This window comes from Lycium ferocissimum, chromosome 3 (assembly GCF_029784015.1).
Source record: "Lycium ferocissimum isolate CSIRO_LF1 chromosome 3, AGI_CSIRO_Lferr_CH_V1, whole genome shotgun sequence".
Classification (NCBI taxonomy): Eukaryota; Viridiplantae; Streptophyta; class Magnoliopsida; order Solanales; family Solanaceae; genus Lycium; species Lycium ferocissimum.
Genome location: NC_081344.1, coordinates 70,015,571 through 70,039,517, shown reverse-complemented (window position 1 = coordinate 70,039,517; position 23,947 = coordinate 70,015,571). Strand labels below are relative to the sequence as shown.

General features: G+C 32.7%; 1 pseudogene; it reads right to left on the bottom strand.

Moving 5' to 3' along the window:
* LOC132050612 (putative E3 ubiquitin-protein ligase XBAT35) overlaps nucleotides 1-12,522 on the bottom strand; it is a 14,883-nt pseudogene extending 2,361 nt beyond the window's left edge.
* Between the last annotated feature and the right edge of the window lie 11,425 nt (nucleotides 12,523-23,947).

The window sequence follows — 23,947 nt, the reverse complement described above, 5'->3', positions numbered from 1 at the left end:
ATAGTACTTGAATGTGTGGTTATTGATGTTGTCTTAATTGTTATGTAGTTGGGTTGAATGTAAGGGAAACGTCGTCTAATTTCTAGAAAGGAGTTACTAACGTTAGAATACGTTTTGAATCTCCCCGTAGCTTAACCGTAGTTCTTGACGTCTTAATATAGGTTGAGATAGTATTGGACAGTGTATACGTGTTGTGTGGCAAATAAGCGTTAAAGGTATGTAAAGCTATCCCTTCTTTCTTTTGGCATGTCTTAGATGTAAGTAATATACGATATGAGCTTTGAGGTAATTCTATTCGCAAGTTCCGAGCATGATTTATGATTCTTATTCACTTCTTGATGTTAGAACTCTTAAAGTAGTCGAGCTACTGCCCTCGAGCTTCCTATATGATTGGATAGTAAATGATACATAAAAGTTTTTATTCTTAAAGGACTCTATAACGACTAATGTCCTTAACTTTCATAAGCTGTCTCGTATTAATTTGATACATGTCTATGATCCCTGAGACTTTACTTAATATAGTTCATAATGACATTTAGAGAGAACTTAACATGACTATCGTCTTGATACTCGAGTGTTAGTTAGTCTACTTATCTATTGAGTCTTAGATGATGATGTAGTTGCATATGGTTACTCACTACTCTGCTCGTGCATACTGTTGTTGCATCTTTCACCGAGTCCCGGGCCGGGTATGTTGTCACGCACATTTTACTACATTATCCACCGAGTCCCTCACTAGAGGGCCGGGTACGCTATATGATGATATGATGATGCAATGATATGATTATGGCACCGAGTCCCATGATGGGCCGGGTACGGTATACGTGTACACGACTTTATTCACCGAGTCCCATAATGGGCCGGGTACGGTATATGATAATGATATGCATGATTTCATTTGTAAGGCACAGGTACAGTGACTTCTTGGCTATTATACTTGTCTCCTGGAATCTCTACTTCAGTTATGATCTTTCTTACTGTATTTTCATGCTTTATATACTCAGTACATATCTCATACTGACCCCCTTTCTTGGGGGGGCTGCGTTTCATGCCCGCAGGTACAGATTCTCGCTTTGGTGGTCCGCCAGCTTAGGACTTCCATTCAGCTGTCTTGGAGTGCTCCATTGTTCCGGAGCCTAGATTTTTAGTACAAATCCTTTTGTTGTATATATGTGTTTTGTCCAGGGGTACGGCGGGGCCGTGTCCCGTCATATGTTACTGTTGTTACTCTTAGAGGTCTGTAGACATATGTGTGGGTTTTATATAGATGCTGTTCAGTTGTGTCTGTATGACTTATATTTTGGGACGTTCCCATTCGTAGTGGCAGCCTTGTCGGCTTGCATATATATATATATGTTTTGGGATGTTGTGTGTAGTGGCAGCCTTGTCGGCTTGCGTATATATATATATATATATGTTTTGGGATGTTGTGTGTAGTGGCAGCCTTGTCGGCTTGCGTATATATATATATATATATATATATATATGTTTTGGGACGTTTCCCTATGTTATGATAGCCTTGCCGGCTCATGTACGATGTCATCTGTTGATAGTTGTGACTCCTTATATACGTGCCAGTTCTGAGACGACATGTTGCTTTAATGAATTTCCATATTATGTTTAGCTTGAACAGATTATAGCTAACAGGTGTGTATGAGTGTCCAGCTCGGGCACTAGTCACGGCCTACGGGGTTGGGTCGTGACAGGTGTTAATTCAAAAATATAAAAATGCTGGATAATTTACCTAAGAAAGACCCAGGATTAAAGTTGAAACTGAACTTACTCTAAGATGATGTACATTTTGTGTAGATTTAATTCTGAAGGTGTTGCAGTTCCTGTTTAACTGACCATCTTTTTATGCGAGACAATCATTGTTTATGATGATGTTTCACAGAACTCAGTCTGAGGATCTACCTGTTTATTGCTTGTGGCCTGGGAGGCTTGGTTCGGTGAGAACTTTTGTGGGTATGGTATTTTGTCCAAAATGCAACGAGACGCTACCGCTAAGCGGGTTGGTAGCAGAGAAATTTTGAAACCACACCTGGAAACGGAAGCCAAAGTCTGGGTTGAAATTGAAGATGATTTGGAATGGTAGAAGATAAATCTACTTCAGGCTTTGCAGATTCATTCATTTACTTATAGCAGTGCTAGAATGATTGTACGTAATGTGTTAGTGTTGTCTTCTTTCATAACTATATAATTGGCACTTCCGGTTATAATGCTTATATATAAGTTAATTGACATGAGTTGACAGAACCTGTAAATGAAAGTTGTTACTTGGATTTGAACCAAACTTCTCATTTTAAGTACTTGTGTTGCACGGGCATATCACATCTAGTAATAATATAATATATACATCTATCTATCTATATATTATATTATTATTATAAAAACATGAATATAAATGTTGGTTGATCAAAATATCCTTTAAATATTAAATGGCTTTTATACGCTTAATAAGCTCTAATTCTAAATCTTTTCTATAGCACTAATGTACAAAAATGTAAAGTATTTCATTAGTTATATAGTCCACATCAAACTGTAAAATGACGTATTCATAGCTAATTAAAAACGAATTCATAAATATAACAACTCCAATCCTATTCATAAGCAGATTCTTGATAACTATAGTTTTCCCCCGACGTTGGAGATCGTAGTCAAATTCTTGGAAACTTTAGGTTTTAAAGTTCGATTGTAGTCAAATTTCCAAAAAAATTACTCCCTTTGTCCATTTTTGCTTGTCTTGTATATTAAAAATAGATATCTATTTTTACCTGTTCAGTTTGAAAATCAAGAGATAGTTTGTCATTCCATACTGTTTTACCCTAAAATCAATCATTAGTGTAGTTACAACATCATTTAACTATAAGCAATATCTATCTATATTTATTACAAAAGCACGAAATTTAAAAGATGAAATATTCCTAATATGTTGATGGACTTTTATGCCTTTTGGAAGCTAAAACTTTTTAAAATATTAATTACTGTTGGATCAAACTGTAATATTTTAAAAAACTTACCAATAATTAAGACTTTTAATTCAACTAAAATTAAAGATTGTTGTTTGACTACAATTGTCAAAGTAGAATCCTAAAACGAATATGCTAAAAAGTTTCTTACGGGCCAACGTGTCAATTCTCAAACAAAAAATAAATTATTAGTACATGATTTCTAATTGACATTGGGATACTTAATTAACGATAAACCTAATTTAATTTCTTTGTTGGTAGACCTTTTAACTATTTAGTCTCTTTTTTTCCTTGTTATTATAAAAGCACGAATATAAATGTTGGTGACCAAAATATTCTTTAAATGTTTTACGACTTTATATCCTTAATAAGCACTAATTTTATTTCTTTCTTTTTTTAACATACTTCTTAAAACCTTAAAACCTAAAAGAAAACGTTGGGAACACTCTTTTGGGATATACTTAATGATAATATAGGTATAAATTACTGTGAACAAGAGCTAATGAAGGATTTGTCTAAGAAACATGAATTGGAGTTGGAGAAGGAATTTAACGTGACCAAAGAACTTAGTAATGATAAAAAGTATGTGATTGACTCAATTTAGAACGTTCTGCTATTTTTCACAATATTATATAATAATAGAAAAACGGGAGACTTAACATAATGATCTATTGTGAGTTCAAAGCTAAATTATTCCTTACTAGGGTGATTAATTATAGGAGTTATTCACTTGGTTTGGTATTAAGTGATTAAATAAATTGAGTTATTCATTTTATTTTGATATTAATTGATCAACAAATGTATAATTGTCGGAGAAGTAGGAGATTGGCATTTGTGAAACCAAAAAGAGATATAACTATGGCATGAGAAAGAACAAAAATAGTCATCATAAAGTTAATTAATTATGGTTTGCAAATTGATGGATATAAGATTTTATGTCTAAATAAAATAAAACAATTGAGAATATTTTTAATGCATATAGAAATTTCACTGTGTAAAACTGTCATGAAGTTACAAAAACAAATTAACAAAGACAGGTGGCCACGACTTTAAAAATGTATTATATCCTACTTTTTGATCAACTTTTTTTTTTTTTTTTTTTTTTTGGTTTGCAAAAAAGGTAAATATGCTTCTTTTAATTTATTTTTGCTTAATAACGAAATTTTAACACATTTATATTTGTATATAAGTGACAACTACAAATATAACGTTACTTAGGCCTCATTTGTTTGCACTTAATGGAGGTCTGAATCTTAATCATTCAGATTCAGCCCATTAAGTGCATTTATTTTTAAGGTCTGAATTTTAATTATTTAGATTCAGCTCATTAAGTGCGTTTGTTTTGTTCCCTTATCCTCATTAAGTGCATTGTTTTGTTCCCTTATAAAGCCTCTTAATGGATCTGATTGGAACCAGTTTTCATGTTCTGGTATATTATACATTTTCTATAACAATATTTTGCTATAGTAGCTAAAACGTATTCAATAGAGGTTTGAATGTATATGTTCCGGGGAAAAGGATTTGATCCCTAATACTTAACATGATTAACATGAAATGTAAATCAGCTTAGGCGTGAGCTGGCTTGGTGCAATAAAAAGTACTGTGATTTCCTTTACAAGACTTGCTTAATTTTGGATCAAGAATGTGGATTTGATCATGTCTTTAAGTAATTTTTGTGCTACCGCAAGTTTTCAGAATTTGTAACGACATTTCGCCAAATATAATATTTGACAATTTAAATTGGGCTGCATGGATAAAAGTAGCCAGTTAGAGCTTCATTAATATTGGAAATCAAATCCACAACTATTAATTTTGAATACGATGTTCTCACATTCGCCTTAAAATTACAATGATACATATCATTAAACAAACGCCATTACTTTGACTAGTCCTTTGGGATTTCTAGTGTTCATACATGCATAGATCCAGTCAAAGATCTGCAGTACTTCCACATCCGTTCTCTTGGACATTAGTTCGGTCATCAGTCCAATCATGGTTAGTAATTTCAGATGTAGGCTGGGCTCTAACAAGTGAACCCCATCCGTTGTGAGCAGAATCATTGGGGTAATACACCAATCATTTTCATATTTTACTCCAGAGCTTTGTGCATGATGATGAAGAATCTTCTCTTCCTTAGCAGATTGAATGGAGCCGTTGATTCCCGTTGCTAGTTCCATTGCTTGTGCAGCGGTTTCAGATTGTGGCACTGTAGTTTGGATAGGCAGGACCTGAAATGCTAACATGTGATCAGCCCAGAGGTCGCTTCTGCTTTATCCTCTTGGTGCTTCATAAAATAAACCGAAAAGGATCAAAAGTGCTCCAGTACTGTATGAAATATCCTAGCTTTACCCTCCGCTAAACTTTGGGATCATTCATACTCTTGCCATTAGAAAATCATCTTCTATTTCCCTTGACCCTAGTGGAGCTCCAACGTGAAGTATAACAGAAGGTAATTGCAAATCATAGTCAAGTAAATTTGGACCTTTTTTCAGAAGTATTTTGACATGTCGAATCCACCCAATCCATCGTGGAGCTCTGTTAAAGTCAAGGGTGTGTTTGGTATGAAGGAAAATGTTTTCCCCCAAACCAAACACACTCCAAATATGACACAATTTGCTAAAAACATGGGTATGAATAGCCCTAAAGTACAACGGATGGTAAAGTTATGATATTCCTTATAGTGGAGGGATAAACTTGGACCTTTTCCCTAAAATAAAGAGAAAGAACATGCATAGCACCTCGGGAAAAGCAACCCTACAAGAGATCAGTTCTATGTTTAAAGAAATTTAGATGATGTTATGTGCAGATGTGCAGTACCATGTTAGATACTTAGATGGTAATTGTTTCATTCAGCTTCGAAAGCATCAAGTTTATGATTCAAGAATACTATATTATCTGACTTATCCACAATGTTCCGGCTTTAACGTTACAGTTGGACTGGAACACACACAAAAAAAGACAATTTTACTAGTTCAGAGTTGGTATTTTATACCCATAGGCATCTTCATTGTCTCCAGCTTTCACTTCAAACTTTTCAGTTTCTTAGATTATACACACTCTATTTCCAGCATCCAACTGCAGTTTTACAGTAAAGCTGCATGTCATCAGCTTCTAGTAAGAAAATACACAAATAGAAAAAGCAAATATAATTCTAACTAGTCACACCTTTCTTTTCTGAGTGAGATGAAACAATAACAAGACATACTTTTAAAGACTATTTTGGCCAAGATTCTAGAATCTGCTTATTTTGAAGTGCTTAGAAAAAATACTTTTGGAGAGTAACAATTTGTGTTTGGCTAATTAATTTGAAAAGTTTGCCAATATAAGATCAGTACCTTGTGCTTGGCCAATGTTCCACAAGTGCTTCTAAAAACTGTTTATGCTACTCTCAAAAAATACGTTCTTTTCCTCCTAAAAGCTTGGCCAAACACCTCAACTTTCTAAAATAAACACTATTTGAAAGAAAAAAACTTTTGGCTTCTCAAAAGCTTGGCCAAACTAGCTACTAGACATAACTTGTATAATATGCTCCGGAGCTGGGACACAAGCAATATGTACGGAAGTAGTGAAGAGTTTGATTTGGTTGGTAGGTGGTAATTACCTCAGTTGGACCAATACATGCTTTGTGTAACAATTGAAGCTGTTGTTGATCAGAATCGCTTACTGATGTAAACTTATATCGAGTATCTGTAAGAAACAAAATCAATGCACTACTATAAAAATCTTTTCTGAAAAGAGGTTTTGTACATGAAATAACATTAAGTAAACTAAGTCAATATGTTTTCACAATTCAAAAAACTTTTTCTCTTGGAGAATAACAATCAAAATCTACATTCTAACATTCAGCAACAGAATTTGCATATGTATCTACATATTCATTCCAGTCTCTTAAATCTGGGCCCGTTTGAACATCATCTTTTTCTTTTTCTTAAAAAAAAAAAAAAAAAAAAAAAAATCAAAACAGTGTTCGGTTATAAATAGGACTGATTTTTTTTTTATTTTATTTTTTTTAAGATGAGTTTTAAGTTGAAATTTGTTTTCCATTCACAAAACTTCTACTTTTTGCAAACTTAGATGCATGCCAAACACAACTTCAACTTCCAAATTTTTTCGACTTCTATTCAGAAACTACTTTTTTTTTTCTTCCAAATATCACATTTTTTTGTTCTAACGCCTACTAAATATACATCTTCTATTTTTTGGCTGAAAACTAACTTCCGGAAGGTGCTTACTTGTTCAGTATTAAAAAGTGCTATAGCATCTGCAATTATGATGGTTGTTTGATGCATATAAATTTCTCTTGAGGCATAAACCAAAAAGTAACAAAATTTGTGCATTATAAATTTCTATCAAGGCATGTAAATTAACAGCTCACTGATAATTGTGCATAAGAAGAAAAGGTTTTTTCTTAATTCTCTATTCAACAAGACCACCTATAGAAAAGAGTTTCGGAAAAAGAGTATTACTACTGGTCTTGTCAAAAATTGTCAGCACAGGATCTGATTGTTGCCACCTTATCTCTTCGACGTTAGCCTTCCATAAGGGGATAACATTACATGGCTCGGCGTCCTGTTCAACAAATATCATATCAGGAGATCAGCCAACTTAATAGACGGGAAGAAATACCAGGAATCCTTCATTAAAGGTAGTTAACTCTTAACTAGTATGGCATTGAGCATATTGTTGTTGTTGCTTCCTTAAAGTATCAGCCAAGCACAGAGAATTATGTGCGGGGGCGGATATATATGTAAAAATATACTAAAATCTCAATAAATATTACTCCCTCCATTTCCGTTTGTGTCTTAGTTTGACTGGCTACGAAGTTTAAGAAAATAAAGAAGACTTTTGAACTCTGTCTTAAACTAAAGATGTGTGTAATGTACCAAAATGCCCTTTGAATCTGAGAAGAGGAGGATAACATAAAACCAGAGGCGGAGCCAAGATTTGAAGCTTGTGGGTTCAAGATTCTAATTCATTTAAGTTTCTAGGTTCTAAAGTAACAATTTATGCATATTCAATGAATTTTTCAAGACAAATACAGGGCTTGAACAAAAGTTACTGGGTTCGTCGAACCTACAAGTCGTATGTTGGCTCCGCCCCTGCATACAACGGGTGTTATATGTGCAAGAGGCCCAGGGAAGACATGAATTTGCTACTACACTGGAGGTCGTGAACCGGTTATGGAGCACTGCATTGAATTTTTTAACAAATCAACTGGGCTTTCAGAAGGAAGAGAAGGAGAAGTAGAGCATGGATCTAGTCCCTCAAGCTCTTATGTGAACAATCTGGAGGAAAAGAAAATAGGAGGGCCTTTGAAGGGTTAAAGAAACTCTTCTATAGAAATTAGGGGTCACTGTCTTCTATAAATATTTGGTGTACCTAAGAGATCCCATTTACTGTAGATAATGGGTGCTATTTGTAGAGAATCACGCATCTGTTTAATGCTCGACTCCTTGTCTTCCACTTACATACTATGAGTCCTTCCCAACAAATTAATAAAAGTATTACTTCATTGTAAAAAGATAGTAGAGATATCAGCAAAATCATTCTGAATTTACTGTTTTTTGTAATCAGAAATCCCCGAGGGCCGGTGGTTCGCAGTTCAAAACTCAGTGGATAGCCCACCACTCTTTTGTCCACTTAATACCAGGCTTTTATCCAAGACAGGGTTCGAGCCCGTGACGTGTGCCTAACCCATACATCATAAGATACGCTCAAACCACTAGACCAAAGCCTTGGGGGCAAATCATTCTGAATGCACTTCATGCTATTTATTTAGTTATGATTTAGTTTAGGATGAAAGTCACGAGCTTTTTATTTTTGCACCGGAAAAAAAAAAAAAAAAAACTGAGCTAAATACTACTAGAACATGAAACACAGGTTTTACATTCTTGGTTATGTGAAACTGGAAGCCATATATGGATTCTGCTCAAACTTCACAAAGATACAATGTACTTAGATATAGGCTCGATTTTGCATAGCAAGGACTACCCCTACACAATGTACCTATTCTACTTGTGAAATCATCCATAGAAATAACCTCATATTTTAGCCTGACAAATGTCATCTTGACAATTCGATGGTACAAACTCAAAGAGAGGTACCTTACGATTCCTCCATTTTTTTTTGGATAAGGAGAGGTACGTTACAATATTACCAATGGAAATGGTAAAGAACTAATGTTGGTCAATATTGAGTTATATACCTGTAAGGATGAGTATATCGCCAGCTCCAATTTAAGAGGCTTTGTAGGATCAGCTAAACAACATGGTATTACTACAATCCAACTGCAGTTCTAATCATTCGTCAGCAAGCATACAAGATGACTTACATAATGCCTATTTCAATAGCCTTTGGCAGGATTAATTTTTTGGAACTTGCAGCATTATATGGAGAAATGGATTCAGAGCACAAACAATGGACACTTATAGAAAAGCCAAGTCAGAATCATTCTGACATCTTCCTTGATAACAATTGAGGAGCTAAAGCTTCAAGAAACCCTGGACCATAGAACTCCCTCATCCAGCCCGAGAAAATGCAGATTTGTCTCTAAAAGTGAAAGCAAAACCAGAAAAAATTAATTCGCAAACATAATATCCATCAAGAAGAGGCAGAAATATACAATAATCATGTGATTTCAATGTTAAAATGTAATTAAAGCTTGAGACTAATATCAAACACACCTCAATAATACGGACAACATTGCTAAAACCTTTGCTCGAGCAAGTTCAATTGGAGTTTGGCAAGTATCATTCTTGATCAACGGATTTGCTAGTGAATGAATTTCATAGTAAATTAGATCAATACATTAGACCAGTTGAGAACTATGCAGAAATTATATTCAGGGTGTGTTTAGTATGGAGGAAAACATTTTTCAGAAACTTTTTTCCAATCTTCCCATGTTTGGTTGGTCAATTTTTTTGGAAAACAAGTTCCTTAAAATGAGAAAAATGACTTCCCTAATGGAAGTAGGAAAAACAAGTCCATAAGTGACATTTCACATTAATTGTCTCCTCCCCACCATCTAACATACCCCACCACCCCCATAGCCCCCATGCGCACCACCCCCACACTCCTACCCTCCACCCCCACTCCATAGTGTTTGCTTAGATTATATAAAATGCTTTTGGGATGGTATTTTCTGCTTACTCACCAAACACCAGAAAATAAGTAAGAAACTCACTTATTTTCTAGGAAAACATTTTTCGTCGTACCAAACACCAGAAAATAAGTACTTACTTATTTTTTTCTAGGAAAACATTTTCAGTCATACCAAACACACCCTAAATCATGTCAGGGATTCATGTACAGAGCAAAAGGAGAAAGCATATTTACTTTGCAAACTATAAATATGTACCTCCATAGGAAAGAAGTAATTGAACGGTATCATCCAGACCTCTCTTAGCTGCATGATGTAGAGCAATTCCAGCATGATATCCTGAGGAAAATTAAGACTTGTAATGATGATTATCGTAATAATTAAAGCAGATTACTAAGTTGCACCGATTACCACAAAAGTAGTGAGGGCCATGGTCCTTCAAAAAACCTACTAAGTTAAAATCCTGGAACCGCTTCTAGTGACGAGTCTACAAAATTACTCCCTGCGCCCTAATTTATGCGGCACTCTTTCCTTTTTTGTCACTCCAAAAGATTGGCACCTTTCTATATTTAGTAATCATTTAGCTTAAAACTTCCGATTTTACCCTTAATGGGATGAATTTATAGCCAAACAAATATCTATGGCTCATTTTAGACCACAAGTTTAAAAAGTCTTCCTTTCATTCTTAAACTCTATGCACAGTCAAACAACTTCACATAGATTGGAACAGAGGGATTATAAGATTATAATTGGCAGAGAAAGGCGTACCTAGCCGGTAAACATTGACATTAGCACCGAGCTCAAGCAAAGCTTTTGCAACATTCAAGCCATTCGGGTTCATGCACGCTACAATCAATGGTGTCTTTCCTTGTTTGTCCACCCACTGATTCAATGGGGGCATAAGATCAGTCAGTAATCAGTATATAAAAATTACTCATAAAACCTGCTAAAATCCCACTCTCTTTTATGTTCGCCAAAATTTGTGTTAAAGCAGAGCTAAATTTTCAAGTAAACTAGTGCATGGAACTGGTTTACCTACAGACTTCAACCAGTAAAAATATTACTTATAACACCTCCCAAAAGTTTAACTTTTTGTATACTTCTATACCTCAAGACTTGCACCAGTGACAAAAATTACTCATGGCATCTTCTAAAAATTAAATCTTTTTCATATTCACCAAAAAGGGTATTGATAAAAAGTAAAATTCTTTGATAGATCAGCATTTTTATACCTAATAAACTTGCACCAGTGACAAAAATTACTCATGGCATCTCCCAAAAGTTGAATCTTTTTAGTATTTACCAAAAAAGGTGTTGATAAAAAGCTAAAATTTTCAACTAAATTTTGGTACATGGGTGAATTTGCATGCCTCAAGACTTGCATCAGTGACAAAAATTACTCATGACACCTTCTAAAAATTGAATCTTTTTCATATTCACCAAAAAGGGTGTTGACAAAAGTCAAATTCTTCAAGTAAATTTGGGTACATGGGTGAATTTATATACCTCAAGACTTGCATCAGTGACAAATATTACTCATGTCATCTCCCAAAAATTGAATCTTTTTCATGTTCACCAAAAAGGGTGTCAATAAAAAAGCTAAAATATTCAAGAATTTTGGTACATGGGTGAATTTGCATACCTCAAGACTTGCATTAGTGACAAATATTACTCATGTCATCTCCCAAAATTGAATCTTTTTCATGTTCACCAAAAAGGGTGTCGATAAAAAAGCTAAAATGTTCAAGAATTTTGGTACATAGGTAAATTTATATACCTCCAAACTTGCACCAGTGACAAAAATTACTCATGGTATCTTCTAAAAATTGAATCTTTTTCATTCTCACCAAAAAGGGTGTTGATAAAAAACTGAAATTTTCATGTAAAATGGATACATGGGTGTAATTTATACCTCCAAACTTGCACCAGTGACAAAAATTACTCATGGTATCTTCTAAAAATTGAATCTTTTTCATATTCACCAAAAAGGGTGTTCATAAAAAGCTAAAATTCAAGTAAATTGGGTACATGGGTGAATTTCTATACCTCAAGAATTGAAAATTTTACTCATGGCAACTTCTAAAAATTGAATCTTTTTAGTATTTACCAAAAAGGGTGTTGATAAAAAGTTAAAATCTTCAAGATAAACTGTGGTACATAGGTAAATTTATATACCTCTAGACTTCCATCAGTGACAAAAATTACTCATGGCATTTCCCAAAAATTGAATCTTTATTGTATATACCAAAAAGGGTATAGATAAAAAGCTAAAATTTTCAACTAAATTGACTAAATGGGTGAAAATTTATATACCTGAAGATTTGCACCATTGTTGTGAATAGCTTTGATAGCTTCAATATTTCCTTCAATGACTTGTTGATATAGTAACTCATTTTTGGATTGCTTTTGCCCCATTAATTAAATTGCTAAGACAAATAACTTTCAAATATGAAACGGCCAAAAATATAAAAAAGTCACGTGTCTTATCATGATTCACCACATATATTATTTAATTTAAAAAGTTTTTTCAAATTTTAAAAAGCCACATGTCTTATTATGATTGGCCACATATATTATTTAATTTAAAAAGTAAACCCCACCTACTTTTAAACCCAGACCCGTTAACCCGACCCGTTTCGTTTAATGAAGTGGGTGGGGTTTACATTTTAAATTAAATAATATATGTGGCCCATCATAATAAGACACGTGACTTTTTTAAATTTGAAAAAATCATTAAGTTTAGGGTGTTAGTTTGAGGGGTATTTTTGAGCCAAAAAAATAGGTTAAGGGTATTTTTAGACCAATAGGTGGATGGAGGGTATTTGTGAGCCTTTTCCCATATGTTAGGGGTATTTTTGGCCTTTTTCGAAATATGAAATATTTTATGTGCTTTCATTAATTAAATTGCTAAGACAATGCTCTAATAAAATCAGTTATCTTTTTCTTGTTCCTCATATAGACATTGAAGTTTATACACTTTCCTCACAAAGTAAGAAAAAGGGTTAAAGTGGTCTCTTAATTTTAAATTTTCAATTAAAGTAGTCCTTATTCGTTAATGTTCTTATTTATTCATTTTATGAATAATATTTATTTTAATAAAATAATTTAAATTAGTTGTTAGTTTCTTCTACGGTAGAAATTATTGCCGGGAAATTCATAATTAATAAGGAAGACGATGAATTCCTTCAAACAAAAAAAAACTAGGTCCTGATAGGAAAAAATTCATATGTAAAGATTAATCATGAAGGGTTTTTGTAAAGAAAAAAAAAACATAGATACAAATTGAAGGACATCATCGTAATAATATATAAACCATTCGACATTACATAAAATGATTCTTCATTGGAGATTCTATATCATCATTGTGTACTAATTTTTTTTCAAGTTTTCAAATATTATTTTTGTCAATCTTGTAATATTATTTGGATGAAAATTATTTCCCCCTCCAACCCTGCTAAAAAATTAAATATCTCTCCCAATTTTGAACATTAATTGTTCCCACCTTTTATCTCATCTAAAAATTTTAGTACTTATTTTGCCCTCTACATTAACACTCTTTATTTCTTTTTACTTTTAAACATTATGAATTGTTTCGTTTTTTCTTTTTAATCTACATTATGAACTTACCTATAGAATGAGCACAATCTAAACTACAAAGTAAGAAAGTGAAATATAGTTGACTATTGCTGTTTAGTGTTAAAAAATAAGGATGTTTTAACTCAAAGTCCAAACTTAAGGGACTACTTTGACCCTTTTTCTTTTATTTTAAAGTGACTTTTGGGCCTTGTTACTTTGTAAGGAAAATGCATGGAATTGAATGACCATATGAGGAACATAAAGAAGATAAATGACTTTATTAGATAATTTGCTTAAGTTGAGTGACCATACGAGAAATTGGCTCGCTTTCATTTGTATACATGCGGCATAATCTGCCAAGAGGAAGAGAGTGGATAGTAATTTTTTTCTCCCAATTTTAAAATAGATTTAACTTATATATACCGATAGTAATTGTAAATTTTTATACGGAAAAGGGTCAAAATTACCCCTCAACTATCGAAAATGAGCCAACTTTACCCTCCGTTTGTAAATGGGGTCAAATTGTCACACCCCAACCTTCGTCAGGGTGTGACGGGCACCCGACTCTCCGTATCGAACGCGAATATATAAAAAATTTTTTTCCAAAACAAGAATTGAAAATTTTAAATGAAATACCAAAATCGACACGTAGCTCGAGGCATCTCAAAACATGATATATATACATACGACATAAAACAAGGCGAGCCAAAAGGCCTCCGCCATTTCTGCGGCACAACAAAATGCGGCCGACACATGGCCCAAAATAACTATGACTCCCACATCATTGTTCGCGTAATTCTAAAATAATCGACCTGCAATATATACATAAATATATAAAAATAAAAATGTTTATTTCCAAACAAAAATTATGCGACTCCCAGGGCGACTCCTCTAAATATATTCCCCGATGCGCCCGAACACGCGGGTTTCAAATCTCCGAATCCCAGAAACACATCACAACATGTAAATATGTAAAGCCAATCACAAGAAATAAGAGTTCAACAAAAGTTTAGATTACCCCGCCAATAGAAAGCAAGTTTAGGTTACCATAAACTAAATGTTTAAGTAAAATAGTCCGCCGGACGCGCATAACAACCGAACAATAATAATGGTGGCCCGCCGATATCATTGGCACGCTTCCGGCATAATGATAATGATGATAATAATAATAATAATAATAATAATAATAATAATAATAATATATTTTTAATAACAATATTAATCCCCGCCCAACATTTTCTTTCCAAAGTTATCGAAATTACATAAAATAATGGCCCTTCGGGCACCCGTCCGACATACGTTATCCCGGCCCCATACATGCGTTCCTAGCCCCCCGGGCATGTCACTCGCTATGGAAAGCCCCGTCGGGCATTATACATCATGAAATCTCCTATAAAAATATTAAATAAATAATAATAATAAAATATACCCCCTGGCATGGTTTCAAAAATTTTATAAAATATCAAACGAACTTTTTGGTTTTAGAAAAGCAACATTTGGAAAATAATATATCAAGACATAATGGTTTTAAGATTCTTTATCAAATAATGTATCACGAGTGCCAAGAATTTTTGGAAAGTTTTAAGGCATATCATTCTCGGATTTCAAGTTACGGTTTTTTTCCAACAAGTTGTAAAAATTCTAATCTAGCCTATGTAATGAATAGTGCTCAATTTCGAATCGAATTTCGATAAACGAATAACATATTCAAAGTACACTCTCCAAAAAGATCCAAATAGAAGGCTTTAATCCATACCTTACGGGTGCCTTATGCTCGGCTGCCAACTTACGATCTATTAAACAAACCATAAAATGCCAAACATTAGCTAAAGAGAGTTAGCATTTCAATAACAAGTTCATACTTGACTATAGAAATTTCAACCTCCCCCGAAATATCTAACATCCCGAGCATTAAACTCGCTTAAATCAACAACAACAACCAATCCAACAACAACATCAACAACACATCAATGAACAAAACAAAACATACTAACATAAATAGTCTTTCTTTAAACAACTACATCAACTTCCATTCTAACTTCATACGTCTCAAAATCGACGTTTATATATTCTCTACTAATTCAAGACCATTCAAACACATTTTAACACATTTCACATTGTTCTACCAAATGTGCAAAAATTCCACCAAACCATAATTCACTTTCTTCCAAGTTCTCAACGTAAATATTCATAACATGATTCCGTCTTCTAATTTCATCATCCATAATCATAATTCATACCTCTAATAATTATTCCACAATTAAATTTAGAAACCATATAAAATCATAAAATTTTCCCATAACGACATACATGCCAACTTCAACACCAAATTGGTTCATTAACCTTTCTTCTCATCACAACATCACAACAACATAATTAACAAGCAAAATAAAATCAAATCCACTCCTCTTCTACTTCAAGTGGCTCACGGCCACATGCATATTTCACGTACACACACACGCCATGCACACACACGTCACACTTTCATAATCCTCGTCTAATTCTAATCATCATAACATATAAATTCATTTCATAACTTAAAACACAAGAATCTTACCTTTGTTCTTGAATTTTCAACTTTCCGCAAACGGGGTTCTTTCTCCAAACCAATTATACTACGTTGATATTTCACCTTTTCCTCCATTAAGAATCCAACAAGAAACGATATAACCTTTGAACACAATTAACAAGAAAATTTTCTTTTTTTTTTCTCTCTTTCTCTCTTGGCCGAATGATGTTCTTGCTTTCTTTCTCAAGTTTCTTGAACTTGGCTTGCCTATATATTATTTAGCACATGGAAAATTAAAAAATATTTCCATGGGCTTGGCCATGTTTGGCCGAGAGCCACCTCACATATTGGGCCCAAACTTTCTTTTTTTTTGAGCCCAACTCATGAGTAATCTCATTTTGAAATTTCCCGAAACTAATTTCCGAAATTCATCCTTTTAACTAATATAAGCTTGATATCCCCGCATCCATACTTCCATAAGAGTTTCATATATAAAAAATAATAATCCAAACATGACCTTATTCCTATTTAAGTCACGGTTATTTCCAATTTTCAAATACGCAAAAATTTCCACTAACACAAATATACCCCTACCATTAATAATTTGGGCCATATCTACCCTTAAAAACTAACAGACCTCCACGTCATATTTTTGCCCAATTTAAATTTATTTAATTGATGACATGGACTGCCGTCGGAATAGAACCTACCGCACCCTTTTTTACATCTAATATCTTTTTCTCCATCTGAAAAAACCTTCACTGATTTGGCCTCAAAAACCCTAAACTTGTTCTTTCTGGCGTTTTGTGCTGATTTAGTTGAAGTGTTCCAAATTTGAAGGTGAATTTGGTGCCTATTTTTTATTAGATTGTCATTATCAGATTCGTAGAGAAGTTTCTGATGTTTTTGAGTTGATTTTCTTGAAGTGTTTCAAATTTGAAGGTGAAATCTAGTGAAAATATTCAAATTTTAGGAATATAAAGTGTCATTTGGCTAATTGGGTCTCTTTTTCTTGGTGAATTTAGTGCATTTTTTTTATTAGATTGGAATTACCATATTCGTATACTGAGAAGTTTTCTGGCATTTTGACCTGATTTTCTTTTGAAGGGTTTCACATTTGGAGGTGAATTTTAGTGAAACGATTCAAACTTAAGGAAGATAAAGTGAAATAATTCGAATGTGGACGAGAGGAGAGGGGCAATGAGAGGTTAAAGTTTAGGATTGAGGGGACAACAATGACTGCAGGGTCATTGGGTCTTCATTTTTGAGGAAGCTATGGTTCTTTACAACAACTATTTCATCATCACCAATCCAAACAACACCCCCGTTTCCATGAAAGCCCCTGAAATTGTTTAGGAAGAGACAAAATCGGTGATGGTTTTTATTAGATGCAGAAGAAGATATTAGATGTAAAAAAAGGTGGGGTAGGTTTTATTCCGATGTGGTAGTCCATGTCACCAATTAAATAAATTTAAAATGGGCAAAAATATGACGTGGAGGTACTGTATATATTTAAGAGGGTAGAAGAGACTTTATTAAATTTTTTTGACTTTGCAAACCAATTTTAAAATAGATTTTCATATATATTTTGACCCTTTTAAATTTTTCTAATATAATAATTATGGTTTTTAAATTTTTTATAGCAGGTAATTTCATAGCGTAGTATATAAGTTGTCTTATTTCCTAGATTATGAATCCCATATGTTGTGAAAAGCTACACGTAATTTATTTTTTAGGTGACTTGCTAGTGTTAAAAAATACGAATATATTATTAGAGGTCCTTTGATTTGGATATAGAAATAATTAATCTCCGCATAAACTAATATAGGAGTAGTTGGTTTGGGTCTAAAAATAATTTAATCTAAGTATAAATCTCGTATAAAATAATCTAGCTTTTCTTTGGCTATATTATGCGAGAATTTATATATTTTTGTATATGAGTTGGAACGTGGAATAAAAATATACTATGCCCTAGCAATGTTGGGGATCCAACTATTTAGAGATAAAAATTCCTTTTAGAATAATTAATCTAAATATAATGTTTTCTTTCTTAGTAATCGCTGTATTACCATCCTTTCATTATTAATCACCTCATAAATATTCCTTCATTACTACTCTTTCCATCACTTACTTTTCAAACAAACGACCCCTTAATGTATAAAAATCAAATAATATATTAAAAGGACCTCTAATAAAAATGTACTATCAAAAATGTTTTTGCATGCCTATCGGTTAGGCACTCCACTTTGATACTAATGTTTATAAAATGTTGTCGAAGAACTCTTCAACTGGAGCAACCGAATCGAACTGTCCATGCTATTGAAGAATTTATGGAAAATAACACTCTATGTCTATTTAAAAAATATTTACCCGAAATGGCCGTTTTATACACTTTTATACAGGGTTGATACATTGTCTACAGTAAATGTATAATGTTGTATATCGTGTGTATAAAACTGTTGCAAAAAAAAAAAAAAAATTGACTATGCGGATGTAAATTAAAAATATGACTACGTGGATGTAATATTTTATGCTGAATTTTATATTATTGAAATTCGTACCCACACAAACACACTAATGTTAAAACCAAAAAACAAAACAATTTCCAAGAATTCCAGCTCTGAAAATCTGAAAACAAATAGGCTTACATCCAAAACAAAAAATTCCCTCTAATAACTAGCAAAATTTGAGAATGTTCTGTTGATTTTGCAAAAATAACCAATTTTTATGGTCAATTAGCAACTTTTTCAAAATTAACCAGATGATCTAAAGTTTAAAATTCCAAAAAAAAAGATACAATTTGAGCAAATAGCACTCTGTTGATTTGCATAAATAGCCACTTTGATGGCCATGTATTTAGAAGTTGGCAACGTTTACAAAATTAGACGAATGGCTTGAAATTCAAAATTGTCTACCTGGTTTTTAAAATTCAAAACTATCACTTGTCTAATTTTTTGATTTTTGAAATAATAGACAACTTATATAGACAAGCCTTAAAAGTGGTCACTAATGTTGTAGGTAATAGCTCTGTTGTTTTGGCTAACAATTCGTGACAAATAGAAATTATTTTAACAAAGAAAAGGAACAGGTTAAACTCTGAATTGTTGTTCAACAGTACCTTTACTGAGCAAAATTTCCATGCAACAGCAAAAGGCAGCTCAAGAAAAGATAAAACCAAATAGTGGCCATCATTATAATTGTTGGTACATATAGAATATAGTAGACGAAGAAGGAAGAGCTTAAGTATTACTCCCTCCGTCCCATATTACTTGTCCACTTTTTTCATTACATGCTCTTTAAAAAATCATAAATAAAAATGTACTTTTACTACATTACTCTTATCTCTCTCTAATAAATTGCACTCTAATTAATATTGATTATTTTAAAAAATAATTAATGTTAAGGATAAAATAGAAAAATTTAATTAATCCTATTTTGATTATGTAAATGACAAATATTTTAAAACGAATAGTTTTAGCAACGTGGACAACTAATATAGAACGAGGGAGTATTGAGCTGATGGGAAGTGGAGAGTAAAATGGTGGTATTTTACTTTACTACTACTACTATTAGTAATAAGAGAGAATAGAGGAGCTTGGTGTCAATGTGAATTGACGGAAAAGCCCTCATTCTCAATGATATTCCCATATTACCTGTAGGCCCTATTTTCTTCTCCATGCAGTGGACCCCATCTCTTTTTTGTACATGACAATTCATTTTGCTTTCTTCCGTCATTAGTGAGCATTTGTTTTAGCGATCTTAGACTAACTAATTCTAATATTTAATATTATATTAAACATACTTAGATCACTCAATGATATTTTTCATATTTCCTGTGGGCCCTACTTTCTTTTCCATGCAGTGGACCCCATCTCCTTTTTTTTACATGACAGTTCATTTTGCTTTCTTCCGTCATTGGTGAGCATTTGGTTTATCTTGACTATAACTAATTCTAATATATAATATTAATACTTATAATACTTGGATTAATTTTAAAGTTTCACAGAAACTGATGCATTGCTTTTAAAAATATATATATATATATATATATATATATATGAAATTACAAATTAAAGGATAGAATGATTATTTTGTACTACATCTATCCCATTATATATGGCACAATTGCCATAAGAAGATTTTAACAAGAATTTCATTGCGAGTTTTAAATTTATTTTCTTAATTTTCAGCAGAAAAATTAAGGAATTTGAAGTTTGAAATTCAAAATAAAAATTAAATAGCTTGATCCAACAAAGCGATAGATAATTCTAATTCAAATTATTAAATTAATTTTACATGTTTAAAATGAAACAAAGTCAGAAATTAATTTTTTCCTTATTCTAAACCATTATTATTGATGCCCATTGCATGTGACCGAGCGAACCACATGGCACTTTTTATTTCATGAGGCATAACATGAATATTGCTATAACGTGAATGCATGATGAGCCTTTATAAAACATAGTAAGTCATAATACTTAATAAAAATACCTTTAAACATGAGTGCGAAATATCATGAATGAGCCAAAATGGCTATACGACTCCGAATTTGCCATAACATAACGGACTTGTCTAGTCTGTGAAACCTCTACCATGAGTCCGATTGTAATATATATATATATATATATATATATATATATATATATATATATAACTAATCATAAAATAAAGAGTTGACTAAAACCCCGAAATTTGGCTCACCAATAAGCCGATACGAATGTGTCCAAATACGTGTCGTCTTTTTTTGACATTGCATCGTGAAATGCGTGCCCCTTTTTTTTTATATATAGGGGACGTCAAAGACATCGAATATACTATATGTAAAAACCGAAAGAAATAACATTTTACACGGAATAAATATTATAAGAACCGAAACGAAAACCATGGTGTTTGAACATGAGCATGAGCATGAATACATATATATATAACATACGTAAAACATGATAAGTAAGGAGAGCATCTCATAAATCGACATGTAATATCACCACGTGGGTACGTGGAGTCTGGATTGATACGCCGCGAATGAGCCCATTACCTTGCCTATAATGGTATCGTGCTCGATGGATCCATTCGGTATAAAATTGTTTCGTCCTAATCCGGGCGAGCGATCCTTTTCTTGATTAATTATGCTACGTAATATATATATATATATATATATATATATATATTATATATACTCCCAAAAACATGAACATAATATAGTCCTAAGAAGCCCATGATTTTCGTTAATTAACTTGTACTTGTCTTGTAATCATGATTTCACGAAATAACTTGTAAACATGGTTTCATGAAATAGCTTGTAAATATGGTTTCATGAAATAGCTTGTAAATATGGTTTCATGAAATAAACTGTATTTAGTGTGTATGTATCTTGTATCATAGCATGAAAGTAATTATATAATACAATTTTTTGTAGATATGTAGGATATTCATGAAATAATCATCTTATTTAAAATCGCACGCAAAAACCCATGGAATACAAGATATGGGTTTTCATGGATTTATTATATTAGATTCTCAATAATCATAAAGAAATATTAAGAACTCAATGATGGAATTATAACAATTCATACATAATATAATCATGGATATGGACCTAAGGTTATCCAGCATGGTATAGAAACCCTAGTTTTAGTAGAGAATCATAATTTATGGATTATGAGGCGTGGGGAAGAAACAATGATGTTCCCACTGTAGATTTTTAACTCACATACCATTTTTGCTCAAACTTGAATTAAAGACTTTAACTTTGAAGAAGATTCCCAAAATCTTGAATTCTTGAATATTTTAGATTTTTCTTGAAAACCCTAGGTTAGGAATGATGATTTCTTGTTTAGATTACAAGGATATATATTAAAATTGACTTGGAATGATTAGAGTAGGCTTATCTTGGTGTTCTTGATGATATTTTATTATATTAAGGTTTCTAGGGCTTGGGTGTGAAGAATGAAGTGAAAAAGTCTTAAAACGAAGTTTTATAATTTTTACGGACCCATTTTACGCCCTATTTTACGTCCCATAAAAGTTTTACGGATCGTATGTCTTACCGTACATTCGTTCCAGTGATTTGAATTTGTGGGCCAATTTTACGGTATGAATCTACGGCCCGTATAATTTTTACGGCCCGTATATTCTACCGTATATTTTTTAAAACACTATTTTAGTAAAACGGGATTAACTTTTTACAATGTCCGTTTGACCTCCATAATATACCGTGATGGAAAGGTATTTCAAAGATCTACAACTTTCAAGAAGGAAATTTTCCCAAATTCATTTTGATTTTTCCGTAATGATGGAATTTTTGGAAGGCGTACGTATTAAAACTTAGCCGATTCTAACTTTTAAACGCCTTACTATTAGCCATATTGAGACGATCATATCTTAAAGTTGCATCTCTGATTGTCCTGGTCCTTATATCGTTAGAAAGCTATTTTTACGTATTCCCAATATATCAAAGAGTTATCAACGCCCAAGAAGATTTATCAACCATTTCATCGCAAAAATTTCAAACCTTCAATTTTTCCGCTTAAAACTCTAACGTTACGAGTCTAACATGAGTTCTAAGATACGAGGTGTTACAACTTTTATAACCTAATGTTGAATTGAATTATTTGTCACACAAATAATTCATCGCTATAATTAATATCTAGATATTTTATTATTTTGTAAATCTTTCTAATAGCATCACTTTTGAATTTCATCCTAATTTTACAAATCCTTCAACATTATGTTACACTGAATAATCATGAAAAGATACCTTTAAAAAGAAATGTAGTCACCATGTTGCGCCAGTGCAGAATGCTTACTTTTATATTTGCTATGTTTTGAACATACAATTTTAGTGAATAAGTAATTGTCATTAGAAAAGTTGAAGAATTGAGACGGTTTACTATTTAAAATAAGATCGAAAAGAAATATTAGCCAAAAAAAAAACTTAAAAAAAGGTTGATTATGCTCGTAATTGTACCAATTGTGGCCGAGAAATGCCAGGAATAAAGTACTTTATTACTTCTAACTATTTTTCGAATTATGCTTGCAGTCAGTAAATATTGATCATATTATAGTACATGAACCATTTTTATCATTTTCAGGTTCTCCTTAAATTTTCTTAGGTAGGCAAAAAAAGATTAGTTGAAAGTTTTAAATAATATATAACAGAATAATATAATTTTGTTCATGTTGGACTCGGGCTTTGCCCGGGCTATCGTTACTAGTATAGTATATAGGATTAGTCTTAAGGATGGATACTTTGCATTTTTACTCGATAAAACAAAAAACCTCTTACGTGGCTGACATATTAGACTAAACACTTCAGCTTATTCCGCTTGCTAAATCAGTAAATGTCGTATCATCTTTTTGGATTTATGCCTGATATTACTTTCATTTATGATATTTTAATTGCATCAAGTGATTCTAATTTGGGGTTAGGAATTGCTCCCTCCATTCCATTAACAGTCAATTTAGCTCAATTTTTATTTTAATTTTGAGTGAGATAGATAACTGCGTATTTTTTTTCTTGCATCATCGTGCCATGACCTCAGACTTAGACGAAGAAGAAGTGTTGGAATTTGATGTATATCACTTGGTATATTCTGTATATCGAGTGTATATCTTAGTGTGCGCAGATTAGTTCAATTAGTTCAAATGTTAGATAGAGTTAGTTGATGTATTAGGAGGAATCAAGTGAGGATCGTGGCCTGCTGTATACAGCTGGTGTGCTAGTCACAACCATATATACTCCACTCAATTGTAATGATGAGATTGAATCAAATAATATACTTGCTTTCTGCTTCT